Below are 21,380 nucleotides of genomic sequence, written 5' to 3' on the forward strand. Positions count from 1 at the left end.
TAACTAATGACCAAACTATAACTTTAAACAAAATACCTTTTCATAATTTACGACAATAAAAACAATGAGAAAAGAATAATAATCTTTGGTACTGCTATAAATTTAATAAAACTCCAACAATGCCAAATTTGGATGATGGACGGTACTTTTAACATCTGTCCCAGACCTTTCTACCAACTTTACACAATACATGGCTTATATCAAAACTGTAACATACCTCTACTATATGCACTGCTTCCAAATAAAACTAATTCAACATATATGGATTTATTAAACATTATCAAACAAAAAACAAATGACTATTCCCCTGAAAAAATTATACTGGATTTTGAACAAGCAATGCTCTCAGCTATTTTAAAAATACACCCCCATACTTGTATCCAAGGCTGCTATTATCATTTTAATCAGTGTCTTTGGAGGCATTTACAAAAAACTACTCTAAGCATAGAATATGCTACAAGCTCATCTTTTGCATATCAAATAAAAAAACTGATAGCACTAGCTTACGTCCCTGAAACAGATGTGGCCGAACACTACAACCTTTTAATAGACAGCCAATTTTACAAACAAAATGAAGCAAAGTTAAGTCCTCTCTTAGACTACTTTGAGGACACTTGGATAGGTAGACTCCATAGATCTGGCCACAGGAGAAATCCTAAAATCTTAATACCCTGGTGGAATGTTTACAGAAGCACCTTAAATGGAGAATCTAAAACAAACAACGCAGTTGAAGGTTGGCACAATGCCTTCCTCCAATCAACAGGCCGAACTAAACCAACATTAGAAAAATTCATTACATGCCTCCAAAAAGAGCAAAGTTATCAGGAATTCAGAATGGAGCAATCCATTACTGAACTAACTCCAAAAACATCCAAACAAACAAAACAAATGCACAAATACCTAGAGCAACAAGTAAAGCTGTACCCTAGCACAACAGGCATGGAATACCTCTGTCAGGTTCGGCTTTAGGCTTCCTCGGGGCTGTGTTGAGAGTCCAATACCCGGCCCTACCAAACTACCTCAATGTTCAATATGCATTGACACGAACAATCGAGATAATTCAACGGGGCGCGGGAAAGGAAGGGGACAGCGGGGAGGGAGATCTGTAATGACAAATAACAAAAGATTAGAACACCCTATCTCCCTCACTATATAAAGGGTATTCCACAGTGACCTTCACTAACCAAAGAACCTCCCACTATGTGTGAGTAATACCTGTAAAGGAAAATACACAAGGCTTTAATCCTAGCGGAGAAACTGATGTGGAGGAGGTAAGAGGACTTGTACCCAGCTGCAAGACAAAACATACACTGTATAACGTATACGGGTGAAGGGGAACATGAATAACGGTTGTATAACAGCAAGTACCCTACACATACCCTGCATATTGCTTCATATCTACTGGTATGGGTAAACCACAAGTCCCTCTCTCAAGACCCCACCTGTCTCCTGCAGAAACGAAAACAAGAGAACAATAAATTCTGCTTCATGCGGAACCTCCCCGGAAATCACCAAGAGATAGGCTCCTTTAGAACGGAATGCAGTGTTGTCGTTACACTACTTTGCAGAATTACTTAATGTGCCTTACTTCTTAAAGGAGTCAATGTTTTACTCCTTCAGGGTAAATAAATAGCGAGGCTCAGTGTGCAAGTGAGTCCCATCGCATTTATTTTGAACGAGATATATACACACATATATACACTTAGAGTTGTGTTTGGCAATGAAGCTGCGCAAGGTCTCTGCAGCTCCAACTGCACTTGAAATGCCAAACACGGTTCTGGACCAACAAACAAGGATTGGAAACTTAGTTACACTCAGCCGAGTGAAGCTTCCTTTTTCTGAGACAGCCGGCCGGTGTGCTGTTGAGATCGATAGTACCAACGCCTCACACCGCCACCAGTAAGCCCTTTACTCACGGTTCGGTTGGACTTGGGAAAACAAGTCGGATACTACCCCTGGTCCGGAGCTCCAAAAGACTTCCCAGTATCCACGGAATTATCGGCGTTTCACAGCCGTTGGTTCCGCTCCTTTATTTCCTGGCATGCGCGCGCACTCGGCGTCATACGTGACATACGCGAGGCATGCCGGGAACTGTAGTTTCCTTGCTCCCTGCGACAGTTCGGGAACCGTAAACACCGCGGAACATGACAGTACATCCCCCTTCACAAAGGGGACTGACCCACCCGTGGTTTCGCAGGAAACAAACGATGGAAATGAGCCACCAACCGGGGAGCCCGAACGGCCCTAGCCGGTTCCCAGGAATCCTCCTCAGGTCCAAACCCCTTCCAGGACAGCAAGTATTGCAAGCGACCCCTCACCCATCTAGAGTCCAAGACCTTCCGTACCTCATACTCCTTATCCTGTTGCACCCAGACAGGCAGAGGGGCTCTACGCACCGGACACCTTGAGGGTTTCAAGAGCGACACATGAAAAACCGGATGGATATGCATCTGTGCCGGTAGACGCAGACGCACAGCCACAGGGTTCACATGCTCCACCACTCGGTAGGGACCGATGAACCGAGGGTTAAACACGCTGGGCCGTTTAAACTTGATGTTTCTTGTGGACAACCACACCAGATCCCCCTTCCGATAGACCGGATTGGGTCTCCTGTGTTTGTCGGCCTGGTGTTTGTACTTAGCTTTGGCCTTTGTAAGATTCCTGCGTGTATCCAAAAGAACTTGGCGCACACGCAGCAATCTTTCTTTCACCTCAGGTATTTTCACATTATCGGAAGGTAACAGCATGGGGGTGAACCGGGGGTGATGCCCATAGGAACAATAGAAAGGAGAGTGTAGTGTGGATGCGTGTTGGGTGCTATTGTAGGCCACCTCTGCCACCCACAACAATGTTACCCAAGAGTCGCTGCTTTCCTGTACATAACAACGGAGATACTGTTTTAAGGTTTGATTTAATCTCTCCGTCTGTCCATCCGTTTGCGGATGGAAGCTAGTGGACACGGAAGAGGTGATGCGTAAGGCGGAGCACCATGTTTTCCAGAATCGGGCTGTAAACTGGGCCCCGCGATCAGATACTATATCACGGGGAAGGCCATGTAGCCTTACTACGTTCACCAGTAGGAGGTGAGCTAATTGGCCCGCAGTGGGCACCTGAGCACAGGCGATGAAGTGGCCCATTTTCGTTAGGAAGTCCACCACAACCACAATAGCCGTCTTGCCTTGGTCTTTCGGGAGCCCTACTATGAAGTCCACTGAGAATCTTTCCCACGGAAGGGTAGGAGTGAGTAGCGGTTGTAACAACCCCTGCGGTTGTTGTCGGTTCGATTTCATCTGGTTACAGGTGACACACTCCGCCACCTATTGGCTCAAATCTGGTCTGATGGAAGGCCACCAGAATTGTCTTTGGGTTTTCTCCAACGTTTTGACGAATCCCATATGTCCGGCACAAGGAACTTTGTGGCACCAGGAGAATACGGTCTTCCGCAATGCAGTCGTGGGTACTAGGACTTGTGTTCCTCTCATTGGGATGCCTTGTTTCATCTTTCACTCAGGGTGATGCCGGAGCCATGTGCGCCACACACAGGTTTGGGCTCCTCTCCGAACACCCGATAGGAAATCGTTGGTGTGTGTTACACCTATCACCTGTTCTGGCTCGATGATTGATCGAATGGGTTTCTCCAAAGGGATTAGGTGATTTTCTCTTCTTGTCAGTGCATCAGCCTTTCTGTTATTAGTACCAGGCCTGAACGTAACCACGAAGCGGAATTCCTCGAAGAACAACATCCACCGAAGCTGTCTGGGGGACAGATGTCTTGCGGCTCTTAAAAACTGCAGATTTCGATGATCGGTATACACCGTGATCAAGTGTTTGGCTCCCATCAGCCAGTGTCGCCATGTCAGGAAAGCGTCTCTTATGGCAAGCAGTTCCTTTTCCGCGATAGTATAATTTACTTCCGCAGGACTGAGTTTCCGTGACATGTAGGCAATTGGATGTAGAATACCCGTGGAACCCTCTTTTTGGGACAATACTGCCCCCAGAGCAATCTCAGAGGCATCTGCCTCGACGATGAACGGGATATCAGGATTGGCATGCGTTAACACCGGGGCTGAGGAGAAGGCAGTCTTTAATGCGTTAAACGCAAGCTGTGCTTCCTGATCCCACACGAACTGTGTGTTCTTTTTTGTGAGTCTCGTGAGGGGTGCCACCATTCCTGAGAATCCTGCTATGAATCTTCTGTAAAAGTTGGCAAACCCCAACAGACTCTGTATGTCCTTGACGTTCTTGGGAACTGGCCATTCCACTATGGCTTGCACTTTTCTTTCTGCCATCACTTGTCCTGATGGCGTCAGCATCACACCCAGAAACTCCACTGTTGTTACGTGGAATTCGCATTTGGTGATTTTACAGAAAAGATGGTGTTCCCTTAGCGCCTGTAACACGGATTTGACATGTGTTATGTGCTCCTCTGTTGAATTCGAATAGACTAGAATATCGTCTATGTAAACGACTACGTGACGATCCAAAAAGTCGCGAAGTACTTCGTTGAGAAAGAATTGAAAAGCGGCCGGGGCATTGCAAAGCCCAAAGGGCATCACCAAATACTCGTAGAGTCCATACCGCGTCTTAAAGGCCGTCTTCCACTCATCACCCTGCCTAATGCGTACAAGGTGATATGCCCCACGCAGATCCAACTTCGTATAGATACGCGCTGCACGGACTTGTTCCAGGAGTACTGGGATCAAGGGCAAGGGGTATTGATTTTTTACTGTGATGGCGTTTAAAGCGCGGTAGTCAATGCAGCACCTTTTTTCACCATTTGCTTTAGGTATGAAGAATAAAGGAGACGCTGCAGGGGATCTGGAAGGTCTAATGTGTCCTAGTTCTGGGACACCCCCGCGCCGCACGGCCACCAGCTGCTGTGTGCGCTCACCCTGCCTGACTGCCTCGTTGCTGCCTCGCTGATCCGCGTGACCACGCCCCCCTGCCTTCACGCGGCGGAGCCGTGCTCGCCTGACCGGCCTCGGTAGTTTTTGCCTTTCTGCATTCTTCTCTTAGTTCTGTCAGTTTGTTTTTCCAATCTTTACTGCCTGTATCTTTTTACCCCGTGTTGTAAGTGCCTTCTGGTGCTGCTCTGCCCGTCGTCCCCCCTCCCCGCTTCCCGCCACCGCCGATTGCCCCGCCCCTTTTGCTTTCTGTACCCTCCCCGCTCCCGCCTCCCAGCTGCTCCGCCCCCCCGCGCTCTTGGCCATATATGGCGACCGTGCGACGCAGGTGAGTGTGTCCTAGTTCTGGGACACCCCCGCGCCGCACGGCCACCAGCTGCTGTGTGCGCTCACCCTGCCTGACTGCCTCGTTGCTGCCTCGCTGATCCGCGTGACCACGCCCCCCTGCCTTCGCGCGGCGGAGCCGTGCTCGCCTGACCGTCCTCGGTAGTTTTTGCCTTTCTGCATTCTTCTCTTAGTTCTGTCAGTTTGTTTTTCCAATCTTTACTGCCTGTATCTTTTTACCCCGTGTTGTAAGTGCCTTCTGGTGCTGCTCTGCCCGTCGTCCCCCCTCCCCGCTTCCCGCCACCGCCGATTGCCCCGCCCCTTTTGCTTTCTGTACCCTCCCCGCTCCCGCCTCCCAGCTGCTCCGCCCCCCCGCGCACTTGGCCATATATGGCGACCGTGCGATGCAGGTGAGTGTGTCCTAGTTCTGGGACACCCCCGCGCCGCACGGCCACCAGCTGCTGTGTGCGCTCACCCTGCCTGACTGCCTCGTTGCTGCCTCGCTGATCCGCGTGACCACGCCCCCCTGCCTTCGCGCGGCGGAGCCGTGCTCGCCTGACCGTCCTCGGTAGTTTTTGCCTTTCTGCATTCTTCTCTTAGTTCTGTCAGTTTGTTTTTCCAATCTTTACTGCCTGTATCTTTTTACCCCGTGTTGTAAGTGCCTTCTGGTGCTGCTCTGCCCGTCGTCCCCCCTCCCCGCTTCCCGCCACCGCCGATGGCCCCGCCCCTTTTGCTTTCTATACCCTCCCCGCTCCCGCCTCCCAGCTGCTCCGCCCCCCCGCGCACTTCGCCATATATGGCGACCGTGCGAACGCGCAGCGTTGACACGCAGCGGGCGCGCCGATTGTGCGCCGAAGGCGCGCCAAAGGTAAGCCCGTCTGCGCCCGTCCGCGCCTGGCCCGCGCCCAGCGCCAGGACCCCTGGCCCCCACCGACGGAAGCCGACCCGACGATCCTACAACGCCGCCGAACTCATCGCACTCAACACCAGCGGCATCCCAGGATGCCACCGAGCCACCCCGAAGAACACCCACGGACCCTTCAGCTGCCACGCCTGCAAGTTCACCTGCATCCGGACCTACCCTGCACCAACACCCGCCAAGCCGAACACCAGCAGCAACCACCTCAAGTGCATCCTGCTCAACACCCGCTCCGTCCACAGACACGCAATCGAACTCTGGAACCTCCTCGACACCACAGCCCCTGACGTCGCCTTCCTCACTGAGACCTGGATGAACGCCTCCTCAGCGCCCGACATCGCCATCGCCATCCCAGAGGGCTACAAGATCACACGAAGGGACCGCACCGCCAACCAGACGGGAGGAGGCATCGCCATCATCCACAGAGACACCATCCGCATCACGACCAACACCGACGACACCCTAACCACCGCCGAACACCTGCACTTCCAGATCCACACGGACCCCAGGACAACCCTCAGAGGCACCCTGATCTACCGACCCCCAGGACCACGCACACGATTCAGCGAGGACATCGCCGACTTCATCAGCCCGCATGCCCTCCCCTCCGCCGACTACATCCTCCTGGGGGACCTCAACTTCCACCTGGAGAACAACAGCGACCGCAACACCGCCACCCTGCTCGACAACCTCGCCAACCTCGGACTCAAGCAGCTGGTGACCACCCCCACCCACCTCGCCGGACACACACTCGACGCCGTCTTCTCATCCAGCAAAGACATCGCCTTCAGCCACGCCACAGGACTCCACTGGACGGACCACAGCTGCGTCCACTTCACCTTCAAAAGAACGACGATCCACCACCACCAGCAACAGGTTGCCCGAAGAAGCTGGAACAAGATCACACCCGCCCAGCTCACCGCCTCCCTGAGCCAGCACCCTCCCGCCGGCTCAGCGAACCCCAGCCAGGCCGCCGACAACCTCACCAAGTGGATCAGCAACTGCGCGGACGAACTCGCCCCTCTGAAGACCCCGCCCAGCAGACCCGGCAGCAGAAAAACCCCATGGTTCACCGACGAACTCAAGAGCTCCAAGAAGAACTGCCGAGCCCTCGAGAAAGCGTGGAGAAGGGAACCAACAATGGACAACATGACCAACCTCAAGCTCGCCACCCGGAAACACCACCAACTGATCCGCGCCACCAAGAAAAATGCCTACAAGGACCGGCTAGACAACAACGCACACAACTGCAAGGAACTCTTCAACATCGTGAAAGAGCTCTCCAACCCCAACGCCGGAAACAACGACATCACCCCGTCGCAAGACCTCTGCAACTCCCTCGCCTCATTCTTCCACAACAAGATCGCGGACATACACAACAGTTTCAGCATCCAACCGACGCACGCCACGACCACAGCAACGCCACCCACCACCACCCTCCGCGCCTGGACTCCGATCAGCACCGAAGACACCATCCGCACTATGAACTCCATCCACTCCGGATCTCCAACCAACCCCAGCCCTCATCACGCCTTCAACAAGGCCGACGCTGTCATCGCACCCCACCTGCGGGACATCATCAACACCTCCTTCGACACCGCCACCTTCCCGGAGAGCTGGAAGCACGCGGAACTCAGCGCTCTACTCAAGAAACCTACAGCGGACCCCACCGAACTCAAGAATTACCGTCCCATCTCGCTCCTCCCGTTCCCGGCCAAAGTCATCGAAAAGACCGTCAACAAACAGCTGGCCGCCTTCCTCGAGACGAATGGATCCCTCGACCCCTCACAGTCTGGCTTCCGAGCCAACCACAGCACAGAGACCGCCCTCATCGCTGCCACTGATGACATCCGAACCCTGATGGACAACGGAGAAACAGCGGCCCTCATCCTCCTAGACCTCTCCGCGGCGTTCGACACTGTCTGCCACCGCACCCTAGTACAGCGCCTCGGCAACATCGGAATCCAGGAGAAGGCACTGGAATGGATCACCTCCTTCCTCGACGGAAGAACACAAAGAGTCCGCCTACCACCGTACAAATCAGAGGCCACCAAAGTCATCTGCGGCGTCCCCCAAGGATCCTCGCTGAGCCCCACCCTCTTCAACGTCTACATGAGCCCCCTCGCGGCCATCGCACGCAAACACAACCTCAACATAATCTCCTACGCCGACGACACCCAGCTGATCCTCTCCCTGACCAACGACCCCGCCGCCGCCAGAACCAACCTGCACGAAGGGATGAGAGATGTAGCCGAGTGGATGACTACCAGCCGCCTGAAACTGAACTCAGACAAGACGGAGGTCCTCATCCTGGGCTCCTCGCCCTCCGCCTGGGACGACTCCTGGTGGCCCCCCGCCCTGGGCACCGCACCCAAACCGACGGACCACGCACGCAACCTGGGCTTCATCCTGGACTCCTCCCTCTCCATGACCAGACAAGTCAACGCCGTCTCCTCATCATGCTTCAACATCCTACGCATGCTACGGAAGATCTTCTGGTGGATCCCCACCGAGACCAGGAAGACCGTCACCCAGGCCCTCGTCACCAGCCGACTGGACTACGGCAACGCCGTCTACGCCGGAACCACCGCCAAGCTCCAGAAGAGACTCCAGCGGATACAGAACGCCTCAGCCAGACTCATCCTCGACCTCCCACGAAACAGCCACATCTCCGGACATCTGAGAGACCTGCACTGGCTCCCCGTCAAGAAAAGAATCACCTTCCGTCTCCTCACCCACGCACACAAAGCCCTGCACGACCAAGGCCCGAGCTACCTCAACAACCGAATCAACTTCTACGCTCCCAAACGCCACCTCAGATCAACCAGCCACGCCCTCGCCGATGTCCCACGCATCCGAAGAGCGACAACAGGAGGAAGGTCCTTCTCCTACCTAGCCGCCAAGACCTGGAACTCCCTCCCGACCGACCTGCGCCTGACCCAGGACCACCTCACCTTCAGGAAGAAGCTCAAGACCTGGCTGTTCGAGCAGTAACGGCACCCCCCCTCCTAGCGCCTTGAGACCCTATGGGTGAGTAGTGCGCTATATAAATGTATTGATTGATTGATTGATTAATGAATCCTAGAGCCAAATATTTATCAAGATAGTCTCTCAGGGTAGGGGCGTGGCTACGCAGGCGAACGGAATGGCCGCCTGACTGTAGAGCTCCGCCGGGTGAGAGAGAAACGGGGCCGTTCGCAGGAGATCCGGCGCTGCGCTGGGGTCGACTTCTGCCTGCCAATGATCCCTGCCGCCATCTGATGCCGCCTGCCTAGTCTGGAGAGCGGGGGACGGCGAGAACGGGCGGAACAGCTGAGGGGTGCTGAGGCCGGTGATGCCTCGTGGGCCGTTCCTTTGCAGCGCCGGAGCGACTGGTGAGTTTCCCTGATTGACCCCTCGTTGTCCCCCTCGGCCTTGGGGCCGCTGTTGTGCTCTCCCAGGGCCGCTGCTCGGCCCCGGTGGTGTCCGTTGGTGGAGGCGTGGCCCCTCGGTGCGGGACCGGCACTTGCGGCCTGGTCCGGCCTTGGGAGCCGGGGCCTCGATTTTCGGGGACTGCCCGGGAAGTGCGGCGGCAGGCGGGGAGCGCTGGCGGCGGGCTCCGGGGGTTGGGGGGTGATTGGCGGGGAGTGTGGCCGGGGGGCTCCTAGGCGCTCTGCGGACGGCTACACTTTGCTGCATTCGGTGGGGACCTACCACCTTTGCCCCCACCGCTTCCGTGCACCCCAGACCCGCGCCCGTCCCCCTGCAGGCCCAGACCTTCTACATGCTCCTGCTCTCCTGCTGCTGAGAATGGCCGTGTGTCGGACGCCTGTGCACCATTAAAAGGCCGACGCTTGTTGCGTGACCGGCGCAACATAGCCCATCTGTGCTGCTGCAGCCACGAGGATCTCACTACCTGGTCCCCACGCTACGACCTCATTGGCTACCTGTCACGGCGGGACCCCAGCCCTGCCTGCTGCTGCTGAGTGATCACCACGGCCGTCTGCTGGCCCTACTTCTTGCGCAGGGCCTCTGCCACATTGCTCCGGCCGGATTAATTTCCTGATGACCTGTGTGCGGCTGTCTTGGCGATTCTGAGGCCTCGGCGGCGCGACTTGGCCCTGGCGCTGGGAACCGGCGGGTACCCCTGATTCTCCAGTCCTGTCTTGACCACCTTGTTGTCGGGGTGCCCTGTCGCTGTGCTCGCCCATCTGGCTGCCGTGGTGGTTATAGGGTCCTGTGCCACTGGTGATTTGCCCGCCATTACTTCCAACATGGTGAAGAAGGACGCCACCCAGAAGAGACTTACCTTCAGTTCAGCGCCCCTCCGTACGGCACCGGTTTCGCCGGTGACTGAGGCGGACACCGGTGCCCAGGCGGCGGCAAAAGACACCGCGGGTATGGTCGCTGAGATGCTGGGTGAGATGCGGGCTGGATTCAAGGCCTTGGACTCTCGCTTTGATGCCCTTGACAAGAAAATGGCGGACATGAGCACGACGATCCAAATGCACGATAGACGCCTGGACCTGGCGGAATCCAGAGTTTCTGACATCGAGGACGGAGCTGCGTCGACGCTGAAAAGGTTGGAGCGTGTGGAGAAGATCCTTAAAGACGTTGCAATTAAGAACGAAGATTTAGAAGCGCGCAGTAGGCGCAATAATATCCGAATAATTGGTGTGGCGGAGACGACAGCTACCGGACGCTTTGACACCTTTGTGGAACACCTCCTAATCGAACTTTTTGGCCGCAACACGTTTACAGCTGGCTTCGTGGTGGAGCGCGCACACAGGTCGCTGGGGCCCCGGCCTAATCCGGGCCTGCCTCCCCGACCCATTATAGCCAGGCTCATGAACTTCAGGGACAGAGACGCGGCACTGAAGGCCGCCAGGGAGGCGGGCGAAGTTAGGTGGCAGGGTGACGTGCTTTCTTTCTACCCGGACTTCACGATCATGGTCCAAGATGCGCGCCGGAAGTACACTGGTGTCAAGGCTGCTTTGCGCAAACTGGGGTTACGTTATGGAATGCTGTACCCTGCCAGGCTCAGAGTGGACGTGGATGGCAGGTTCCGCATTTTTGACTCCCCCGCAGAGGCGCAGGAATTTTGCCGCTCCTACAAAAACAGAGGGTCGCCTCGACACTCAGAGGAAGCACAAAAGTCTCCGCCGCACACTGACTCGCAGGCTAGTGCTGACCTGTTCAATGAAACTGGACAGGGTTGACTCATCTCCACCCCATTTTTTCCTGGAAAGGCTATTTACCTCAGTGTTGTGCATCTGACCATGCGGTTCATTGTGTTCCTTTTTTCTTTAGCAGCGCTTTCCATAAATGCTTAACTTTGAACGTTGCCCCGATTTGATTCTCGCATGGCGGAGCGTCGCCTACCCCCATGGCGCGAGCCGTATTGTTCTTTTCTCTTACGTTGTCTTTATTTTACAGGTACATTGTTGGACTACTGTTCTTGTTTGTTGCTTTAGGTTCTCTCCGTAAGGGTGGGAATAGCCTCCTGGGGATTGAGGAGTGGCTGGGTGGTGGGTGGTTGGGATGGGTTTGTTTGCGCTTTGGTTCTGTTGTTTGTGCGCACGCACTATTTTACACATTGGATGATGCCTGTGCTGCGGGTGGGGGCGGCGGTTCTGCACACTCATGTTTTATCATATTTCCATTGCGCTTGAATGGCTAAGGTAGGGCAGTGGTCTGGTCCTTCCAGACTTACTTCCATGTCCTGGAATGTCCGGGGTTTAAATGACACGAGGAAAAGACGGCAAGTTCTAAACTACGCAGCGAGACATGGGGTGGATGTCTTATTCCTACAGGAGACACACCTAGTGGACGCTGACTCTTCCTCCTTTGCAAAAAGCTGGGGTACGCACAGGTTTTTTTCTAGCTATAGCAGATATGCCAGGGGGGTGGCGATCTTGATACATAGGCGCGTCCCTTTTGTGCTCTCGGACAGTGTCTCTGATGTAGAGGGCAGGTATGTTGTAGTTACGGGGGTGCTTCTGGGCTTCAAGGTCACCTTTGTTGGAATATATGGCCCCAATTCGGACTCCCCTGCTTTCTTCCAGGGTCTCCAGGATGTTCTGCTGCGTCTGGACACTGATATGATGATCATGGGAGGTGACTTTAACCTGCTGCTGAACCCTACCAGAGACAGTACCTCCTCTTCCCCGGATTGCAAGCCCCGTTCCCGCGCTGTACTAGCGGATATGTGCGCCCACTACCCACTGATTGACATTGAGGCCCGTTTGCACTCCGGCACACCCGCCTACACCCACCACTCGGGATATCACAACACTAGTACCCGAATAGATTATTGGCTCCTTTCCCCGGGGGTGGCCGGTTGGGTGAGAGACCACTCGACGCTCCCACGCACGCTGTCCGATCACTCTCCCATAGTGCTGACCCTGCTGATCCCCAGGCTGGGAGGGTATGAGAGGCAATGGCGCTTTCCTGGCAAAGCGTTGTCTGATCCGGTCTTCAAGGAAGACATTCGTACTGCCATAGAGGAGTATTTTGAGTTCAATGAGGGCTCGGTGGACACATGGGCTACACTGTGGGAGGGTTTCAAGGCCACTATTAGAGGGGTTTGCATTAACAAACATGTAGGGGCTTTGCGCGACATCCGTGCCTCCCTGACCCGCATTGAGAGGGAGCTTACTGCACTGGACGCGGACACGCTCACTAACACAGACGGTGGGGTGGAGGCGAGACGGCTTGGACTCCTACAAGAGTTCAGAGACGCTGCAGACAGGGAACTGACATATCTCTGCACACAACACTCAGCTAGGCAATATGGTGAAGGTGATAGGCCCGGCAAGCTCTTGGCCTACTTGCTCCGTCCCCCCCGCCAGGCTTCATACATCTCTGACATGGTGGATGATCTGGGAGTTCGTCATCAGACCACCCCTGCCATTTGTGATGCCTTCCTATCCTACTACAAGAAATTGTACACCTCGAGCCTGACGGCTGACTGTCGTGACCCTGGCCCCTATATTAACGAAATCTCCATGGTGTTCCTAGAGAAACATATGCAGGAATTTCTGGCGATGCCTATCGAACCAGACTGCGTTGTGGAAGCCATTGATGCTTTAAAGGGCTCCTCGGCGCCGGGTCTGGATGGCTTCTCGGCCGATTTTTATAAAGAATACAAGGAAGAACTGGTGCCTCGCCTGATAGAAGTGTATGCGGAGGCGCTTGAGTCAGGGATTCTGCCGCCCACGCTGCGGGAGGCAGTTATTATTTTACTTCCCAAACCGGGTCGGGACCCCACCAGATGCGGATCCTACAGGCCCCTTTCCCTACTGAATCTTGACTATAAGATTTTGGCGAAAGTCCTTGCCACCCGACTGTCTTTACTTATGGAATCTATCATTTCGCCAGCCCAGTCCGGATTCGTCCCCCATAGGTCTACCTCCTTTAATCTGCGGACGCTGTTTTCTATTCTTCACAGGATAGACCCGGATACACCGGCAGCTGCGGTGTTTTTGGACGCCGAGAAGGCATTTGACTCCTTAGAATGGTCCTTTTTCTTATCCGTCATGCACCGGATGGGCATGCCGTCCTTGTTTGTCTCCACGGTCGAGCTGCTTTATACTGCCCCCAGAGCAAGACTGCGACTTAATGGCACGCTTTCTGATAGCTTCCCTCTCTCCCGGGGAACCAGACAGGGATGCCCCCTGTCCCCCCTATTGTATATTCTGGCCATGGACCCGTTGGTACGGCACTTTCAGGAGCACCACTTGCACCGCGGGCTCCAGTTCCGGACGGGTCCGTTACTCGTCTCCCTATACGCAGATGATACCATTCTATATGTTAGGTCTCCGGAGACCAACCTGTCGCCCTTGCTGCTTGAGGTGGAACGCTTTGGGAAGTACTCCGGTCTTCGTATTAATTGGCATAAATCTGACATCTTTCCGCTCACCCCCTCCACTGCCCGCTGGGACTGCCCGTTCCCGCTTGAGTGGAATACTGACTCGGTGAAGTATCTGGGTATCCACATACATCTGGACACGGTATCCATGATTCGTCTCAATTACGGACAGGCGTTAGACTTTCTAGAGGATAGTCTCGCGCGTTGGATCCGCCTCCCTCTCTCGATGGCCGGCCGTATCGCCATAATTAAAATGATTATACTTCCCCGTTTTTTGTACTTATTTAACAACATACCGATCCCGCTCACTCGGGTCTTTTTCACCCAGCTGCGCTCTCTGTTGTTGCGTTTAGTGTGGGGGGACAAGAATCCTCGTGTTTCTTGGCGCATCCTGACACTGCCTTATGACCGGGGTGGCTTTGGAGTGCCAGACTTTTATATTTATTACCTAGTCGCGCAATGCGCCTATGCACACCCTTGGTTCCATCCGGACGCTCGGATCCCATATTTGAGACCTGAGGCGGACTTGGTACTACCACTTGCCCTCAACTCGATATTGCCCAAAGGCATACCCAGAGACCCACTTGACATACAAACTGTGTCCACTACATCGTGGGCCTGGATGCAGGTGCGTAGACTGCTCCAGTTGGACGTGCTGTACTCCCCGGCACTTCCGTTGCCGAGCCCACACTGGCTCCCCATCACCGCGGAGGCAGTGGTCTGCCGAACGTTGTCCAAATACCAGCTCGCCACGATAGGGGATCTGTTCCCGGACGGCCATGTTTTTTCGGTATCTGAGGATCCGCGATTTACGGACCGGACGTTCATGGACTCCTTTGTCCTGACTAGGGTGAGGTCCATGCTTAGAGCACAGTTTCCCTCGTTCCCACTACCGCCAGATGAAACGACAGCACTGACTTTTCTACTCCAGTCACAGACGGGAGCCCACATGGTCTCCAGGTTGTATGGACTCTGTGTAGCGGCACTTCCTGCTTCGGATGCGAAAGTTCGTGCGGCATGGGAACTTGATCTGGGTGGCCCCATCACGGACACCCAATGGGACGCCTGTTGCCGCTCCACTAAAGAGGTATCTATCAATAGTAGACACAAGCTGATACATTTTAAATTTTTGAGGCGCCTATACTTCACACCGGCGCTGGCCCACAGAATTGACCCGACCAGACCCCATCACTGCCCTAAATGCAAAGCTCCACATGCCGATTTTGCACATCTCACATGGACCTGTCCGAAAATACACGTCTACTGGCTACAGGTGCACCACATCTTGGGCGACATTTTAGAATGTGAATTGCAACACAAGCCGGAAATTGCACTGCTTGGCTATGTCGCTGAGTTCCCCCGGGCCACGCGTAAGCTTGCTGCCATAGGTTCTTGCTGGCGAAGAGGGAAGTTGCTTTACTTTGGGGGTCCAGACGAATCCCTGATTCCAAGTCCTGGTTGCGCAGCCTTGCCCAATGCAATACCAATAGCGTGGAATACTCCACACAGATACCAACAGCTTCACGCCCTGTCGACATCTGGGGCCCATATCGACAGTATCTTGGCAAGATTACACGGGATGCACACTCCCAAGCTGCTAGCTCTATTGTCCCAGAAGGGGTGGGCTAGGTGGTTTTGGCTACCCTGACGCGCGCTATATATTGCGTTCCACAGTGCTTGGAGTGTACGCTCTCGGAAGAAGGCCTGCGTGAGCAGCTGTTTTTAGATTGTATGCTGGTTGGGGCCGAGATGTTTCCCTCCTCTGTTTCCTTGCATCCCTTGCCCCGGCTGCAATAGTTGCTTCACCCCACTCTTACTTTTGTCGTTTTACCCACCCTCGTCTGCCTACGCCTATACTAATGCCATCTTCCTTGTCAATTGATGTGTTGCTTGCCGCTCTCTCTAGCACGAAGGCTCATTCATTTTTGTTTTGTTTGAAAAAGGTTATATCTCTTTGTGTCATCATTTCGCGAATGCAATTTTCCCCCAGATATGGAAAAAGTGAAAATGTGACTTTAGACTGTGTTACACTACTGGTAAATGTCATTGGTCTAGTCCTCCATTTGCTTCCTTTGTATACTGCTCACTAACGTCTTCAGTGTAAACAGTTTACTGTGTGATTGTACGCCTACACGGACCAATCTGATGCTAATAAAGAGATTTAAAAAAAAAAAAAAAGATAGTCTCTCAGGGTTTCTGTTTCGGGCAACGTAAGAGCGTAGATTCTCCCGTTGGGGATTTCAGAGCCTGGGAGGAGGTCGATGCGACAATCATAGGTTCTGTGAGGTGGGAGCTCTTCTGCTTCTTTATCACTAAAGACCGCCCCAAACTCTGCATAACAGGGAGGCAAGGTCACGTTTTTTTCGGCTGCTGTGGCTATCGTCTGCATGGATGCTAAGGTGGAAGTAGGGTTCCAAGGCTTCATCATACAGCGTTCGCTGCAATATGGAGATAGAAACTGGATCGTTTTAGTGGTCCAACGTATATCAGGGTCATGTTTCTGTAACCATGGGAGACCTAGTATGATTCCATACTGTGGAGCTTCTATGATGTTGTAAACCAGCATTTCATGATGATGGTTATCATAAACCAGTTCATATTCCATCGTGTGATAACGTATGGGACCTGCTTGTAATTCGTTCCCGTCTACAGCGTAGACCGTTTCTGGTGTGTTTTTGTGTACTAGTGTTACTCCTAGTCTCCGTGCTTCAGTGTAATCCATAAAACAGCCCGTAGCACCAGAGTCGACCATCACATGTACGTCTTGTTGTACGCCATCTATCATCATGGTCATTTGTAGAAACAGATGATTCTTCTCTGCTTCCATCCTTGGAGAGAGCGAAGGGATGATATGTGTGCTTGAGGGCTTCCCTTCATTCGCCATCAAGCAGTGTAGTTTCCCGGCTCTTTTTCTGCCACTCCGGCGAGGCTTTGTCCTCCCTTGAATCTGTTGCTTTTTGGTTTCACAGGGCATTCACGCAGGAAGTGGCCTTTCTTTCCACAATAGAGACATAATCCTTGTTTGCGCCTATGGTCTCTCTCACTAGTGGTTAATGAGGCTCGCACGGCCCCTACATCCATTGCTTCGGAAGGAGTAGCCGGTTTTTCTCCGCTACCGGCTTGTTCATAGGGCATCACTGTTTTGTCCTTTTTCTTATGTTCTCCTTTCCTTTCTTTCATACGATGGTCCAAGCGTAAGGCAAGCTCTATCAATGCAGAGCAGGTACGGGGCTGCGGATCGATCTGAGCCAACACGTCCTTCATTTCCTCACTAAGGCCGTGACAGAACAAAGCGGTTCTCTTGGCTTCCGGCCAATCCGTTTCGGCCACGAGTCGTCTGAAGTTGTTGAGATAAGTGACAAGATCGGCATCCCCCTGTTTCAGCTTTAACAGTTCTCTGTCTGCCGTGAAGGTTTCAGCCCTCCTATCAAACGTCTTTTCGAATTCTTCTCTAAAATCGTCCCAGTTATATAGGAGGGGGTCATCCCTTCTGACTTTCGGAACAGCCCACTGAGCAGCTTCCCCTCCTAAATATGATATAAGGAAAGCTACCCTCGCCTGATGTGTGGAAAACATTTTAGGTTTGCACATAAAGTGCATTTGGACCTGCGTCATAAACACCTGCACCTTTTTAATGTCCCCATGGTATCGTTCTGGTGGAGCTAGAGGTATTTGGGCCGGCATTTCTACCACCACAGAAGTGGTAGGGGAAGAGCCACCGGTAGCTCCCGTGGTTGTGGAGGCTAGTGGCAATCTATCCACCCTGGCCCGCAATTGAGCGTTCTCCGCTCTCGAGGCGGCTACCTCTCTATTGGACGCGGCCAACTCCACCTGCACTAAGGCCAAAGCAGCCAGAACATCCTCTAAGGAAGTCATGGCGACACTCAACACAGCCAAGAAGAGGTAAAATCCTTGGGCCGATAATTCTGTCAGGTTCGGCTTTAGGCTTCCTCGGGGCTGTGTTGAGAGTCCAATACCCGGCCCTACCAAACTACCTCAATGTTCAATATGCATTGACACGAACAATCGAGATAATTCAACGGGGCGCGGGAAAGGAAGGGGACAGCGGGGAGGGAGATCTGTAATGACAAATAACAAAAGATTAGAACACCCTATCTCCCTCACTATATAAAGGGTATTCTACAGTGACCTTCACTAACCAAAGAACCTCCCACTATGTGTGAGTAATACCTGTAAAGGAAAATACACAAGGCTTTAATCCTAGCGGAGACACTGATGTGGAGGAGGTAAGAGGACTTGTACCCAGCTGCAAGACAAAACATACACTGTATAACGTATACGGGTGAAGGGGAACATGAATAACGGTTGTATAACAGCAAGTACCCTACACATACCCTGCATATTGCTTCAGATCTACTGGTATGGGTAAACCACAAGTCCCTCTCTCAAGACCCCTCCTGTCTCCTGCAGAAACGAAAACAAGAGAACAATAAATTCTGCTTCATGCGGAACCTCCCCGGAAATCACCAAGAGATAGGCTCCTTTAGAACGGAATGCAGTGTTGTCGTCACACTACTTTGCAGAATTACTTAATGTGCCTTACTTCTTAAAGGAGTCAATGTTTTACTCCTTCAGGGTAAATAAATAGCGAGGCTCAGTGTGCAAGTGAGTCCCATCGCATTTATTTTGAACGAGATATATACAACATATATACACTTAGAGTTGTGTTTGGCAATGAAGCTGCGCAAGGTCTCTGTAGCTCCAACTGCACTTGAAATGCCAAACACGGTTCTGGACCAACAAACAAGGATTGGAAACTTAGTTACACTCAGCCGAGTGAAGCTTCCTTTTTCTGAGACAGCCGGCCGGTGTGCTGTTGGGATCGATAGTACCAACGCCTCACACCGCCACCAGTAAGCCCTTTACTCACGGTTCGGTTGGACTTGGGAAAACAAGTCGGATACTACCCCTGGTCCGGAGCTCCAAAAGACTTCCCAGTATCCACGGAATTATCGGCGTTTCACAGCCGTTGGTTCCGCTCCTTTATTTCCTGGCATGCGCGCGCACTCGGCGTCATACGTGACATACGCGAGGCATGCCGGGAACTGTAGTTTCCTTGCTCCCTGCGACAGTTTGGGAACCGTAAACACCGCGGAACATGACAACCTCAATATAATAGCCAAAACACTACTGTAAACTACTGTAAGCCACAAACAATCTCAATAGAAAAATGTTCTAATACAATAATATTACATTCATATAATGTATTTCGAAAAAAATTAATGTATGGAATATATATTATATAATTAAATATATATACACACATTAATTATGTTTGAAATAAATAAAACTAAACAATAATCATTAAAACATTACCCACCCACAATTATAAAAATTTAAAATAACTTACCAAAGATATTCCAAATGATGTAGAATCCATTTCCACCAAAATAATCCAGTTTCGAATACCAGTTACCCAAAAAAAAATGAAAAAATACAAGTGTCCCAAAATAGATAAATCCATTCCACGAAGCTCTTTCGAAATACCATAAAAAACCCGAAAAATGTAAAAATGTAGAAAAAACGCTCCAGGAAAACCAAAAAATTTGAAGAAGTGTCTACAAACTATTAGTTAATAAAACTAACGAACACTTCTCCCCAAAAAAAAACGCTTCCTTCGGACATCAGGAACTCCTGCAAGTGAAAGACATAAAAGAAATATTCCCACCCACATAAAATAACACATACAGTCCTACTAAAAGTAATAGCAACATAATATTTCGAATAATAAACTTAAACATCGTAACACTAACTCTACACACAAGCCAATACAACACTAAAAAGTACGTTAAATGTACATCCGCAAACACAACATATCATAATCTCCAATACAACACATTTACTTCTAACAACACTAAATACGACCAAACTACTCTCAAAATTAATTTAAAACACAGTTAAAACATATTAAATAAACCTTACCTTCAGAGACGTGAAGTGTTTCCCAACCGCTAGCTGAACTTCCTCAAAATGACACAAAACGACCTAAAGCGGTTACAAAATAAAGGACCCAAAACTAAAGAAAATGATAGAAATTAGACACTTATTATTTAATGCAAGCAAAGTATTTGTTAATTTAATAAACCAAGGAATACTATGAAAAAATAGTAATTTTTTATTTGTATTAAATTACTTAGAAAAAAGTACACAATTTGTAAAATTATAAAAATAAATATTATAAAATACATAATATTTATTATTATAATTGTAAAAATGTTGAAATGGTGTAAAAAATTTTAACAAAATGTTTAACAAAATGGATATAAAAAAATCTATTCTACAATATTTTCTTCAATTAAAAAGTTTGTTACAAAATGTAATATTAATATATTTATATTAATATAAATACTAAACTATTGTTTACTAACAACATGTATTTGAATATATACATTGTATAAGTATTTTTCAAACAGTATATTTTATTTGGATGTATGACGTTACAACTCATACTTTTACAACGCATACCATTACAACGAAATTTTTACAACGCAAAAACTATAACAACGCATGTATTTAAAACGCATGTTTTTACAACGCAGGTACCTTTACAATGCATACCATTACAATGTAAGTATTGGTAAGTATATAATAATTTTTTTAATTTAAATTAATTGAAAATAATATAATTTAATTTAATTTAATGTAATTTAATGTAATTTAATTAAATTAATTTAAATTTAATTTTATTTTAACCCTGTACCCCTGTACCCCAAAAACCCAAAACTGACCCTAAACCCTAAAAATACCCTTTTACCCAAAAACCCCAAACCCAAAACTGACCCAGAACCCTAAAAATACCCCTTTACCCAAAAACCCAAAACTGACCCTGAACCCTAAAAATAACCCTTTACCCAAAAACCCAAAACTGACCCTGAACCCTAAAAATACCCCTTTACCCAAAAACCCAAAACTGACCCTGAACCCTAAAAATACCCCTTTACCCAAAAACTGAAAACTGACCCTGAACCCTAAAAATACCCCTTTACCCAAAACTGAAAACTGACCCTGAACCCTAAAAATACCCCTTTACCCAAAAACTGAAAACTGACCCTGAACCCTAAAAATACCCCTTTACCCAAAATACTGAAAACTGACCCTGAACCCTAAAAATACCCCTTTACCTAAAAACTGAAAACTGACCCTGAACCCTAAAAATACCCCTTTACCCAAAACCCCAAAACTGACCCAGAACCCTAAAAATACCCCTTTACCCAAAAACTGAAAACTGACCCTCAACCCTAAAAATACCCCTTTACCCAAAAACTGAAAAGTGACCCTGAACCCTAAAATTACCCCTTTACCCAAAAACCCAAAACTGACCCTGAACCCTAAAAATACCCCTTTACCCAAAAACTGAAAACTG

The 21,380-nt window shown here is 50.6% G+C and overlaps 1 protein-coding gene across 1 annotated transcript in view; it reads left to right on the forward strand.

Annotated features, from left to right (window-relative positions):
- Positions 1-21,380, forward strand: part of PIWIL4 (piwi like RNA-mediated gene silencing 4) — a 413,451-nt gene that overhangs the window by 100,842 nt on the left and 291,229 nt on the right. The gene's annotated exons all lie outside the window — the stretch shown is intronic.

Source organism: Lissotriton helveticus, chromosome 8, assembly GCF_964261635.1.
Source record: "Lissotriton helveticus chromosome 8, aLisHel1.1, whole genome shotgun sequence".
Lineage (NCBI taxonomy): Eukaryota > Metazoa > Chordata > Amphibia > Caudata > Salamandridae > Lissotriton > Lissotriton helveticus.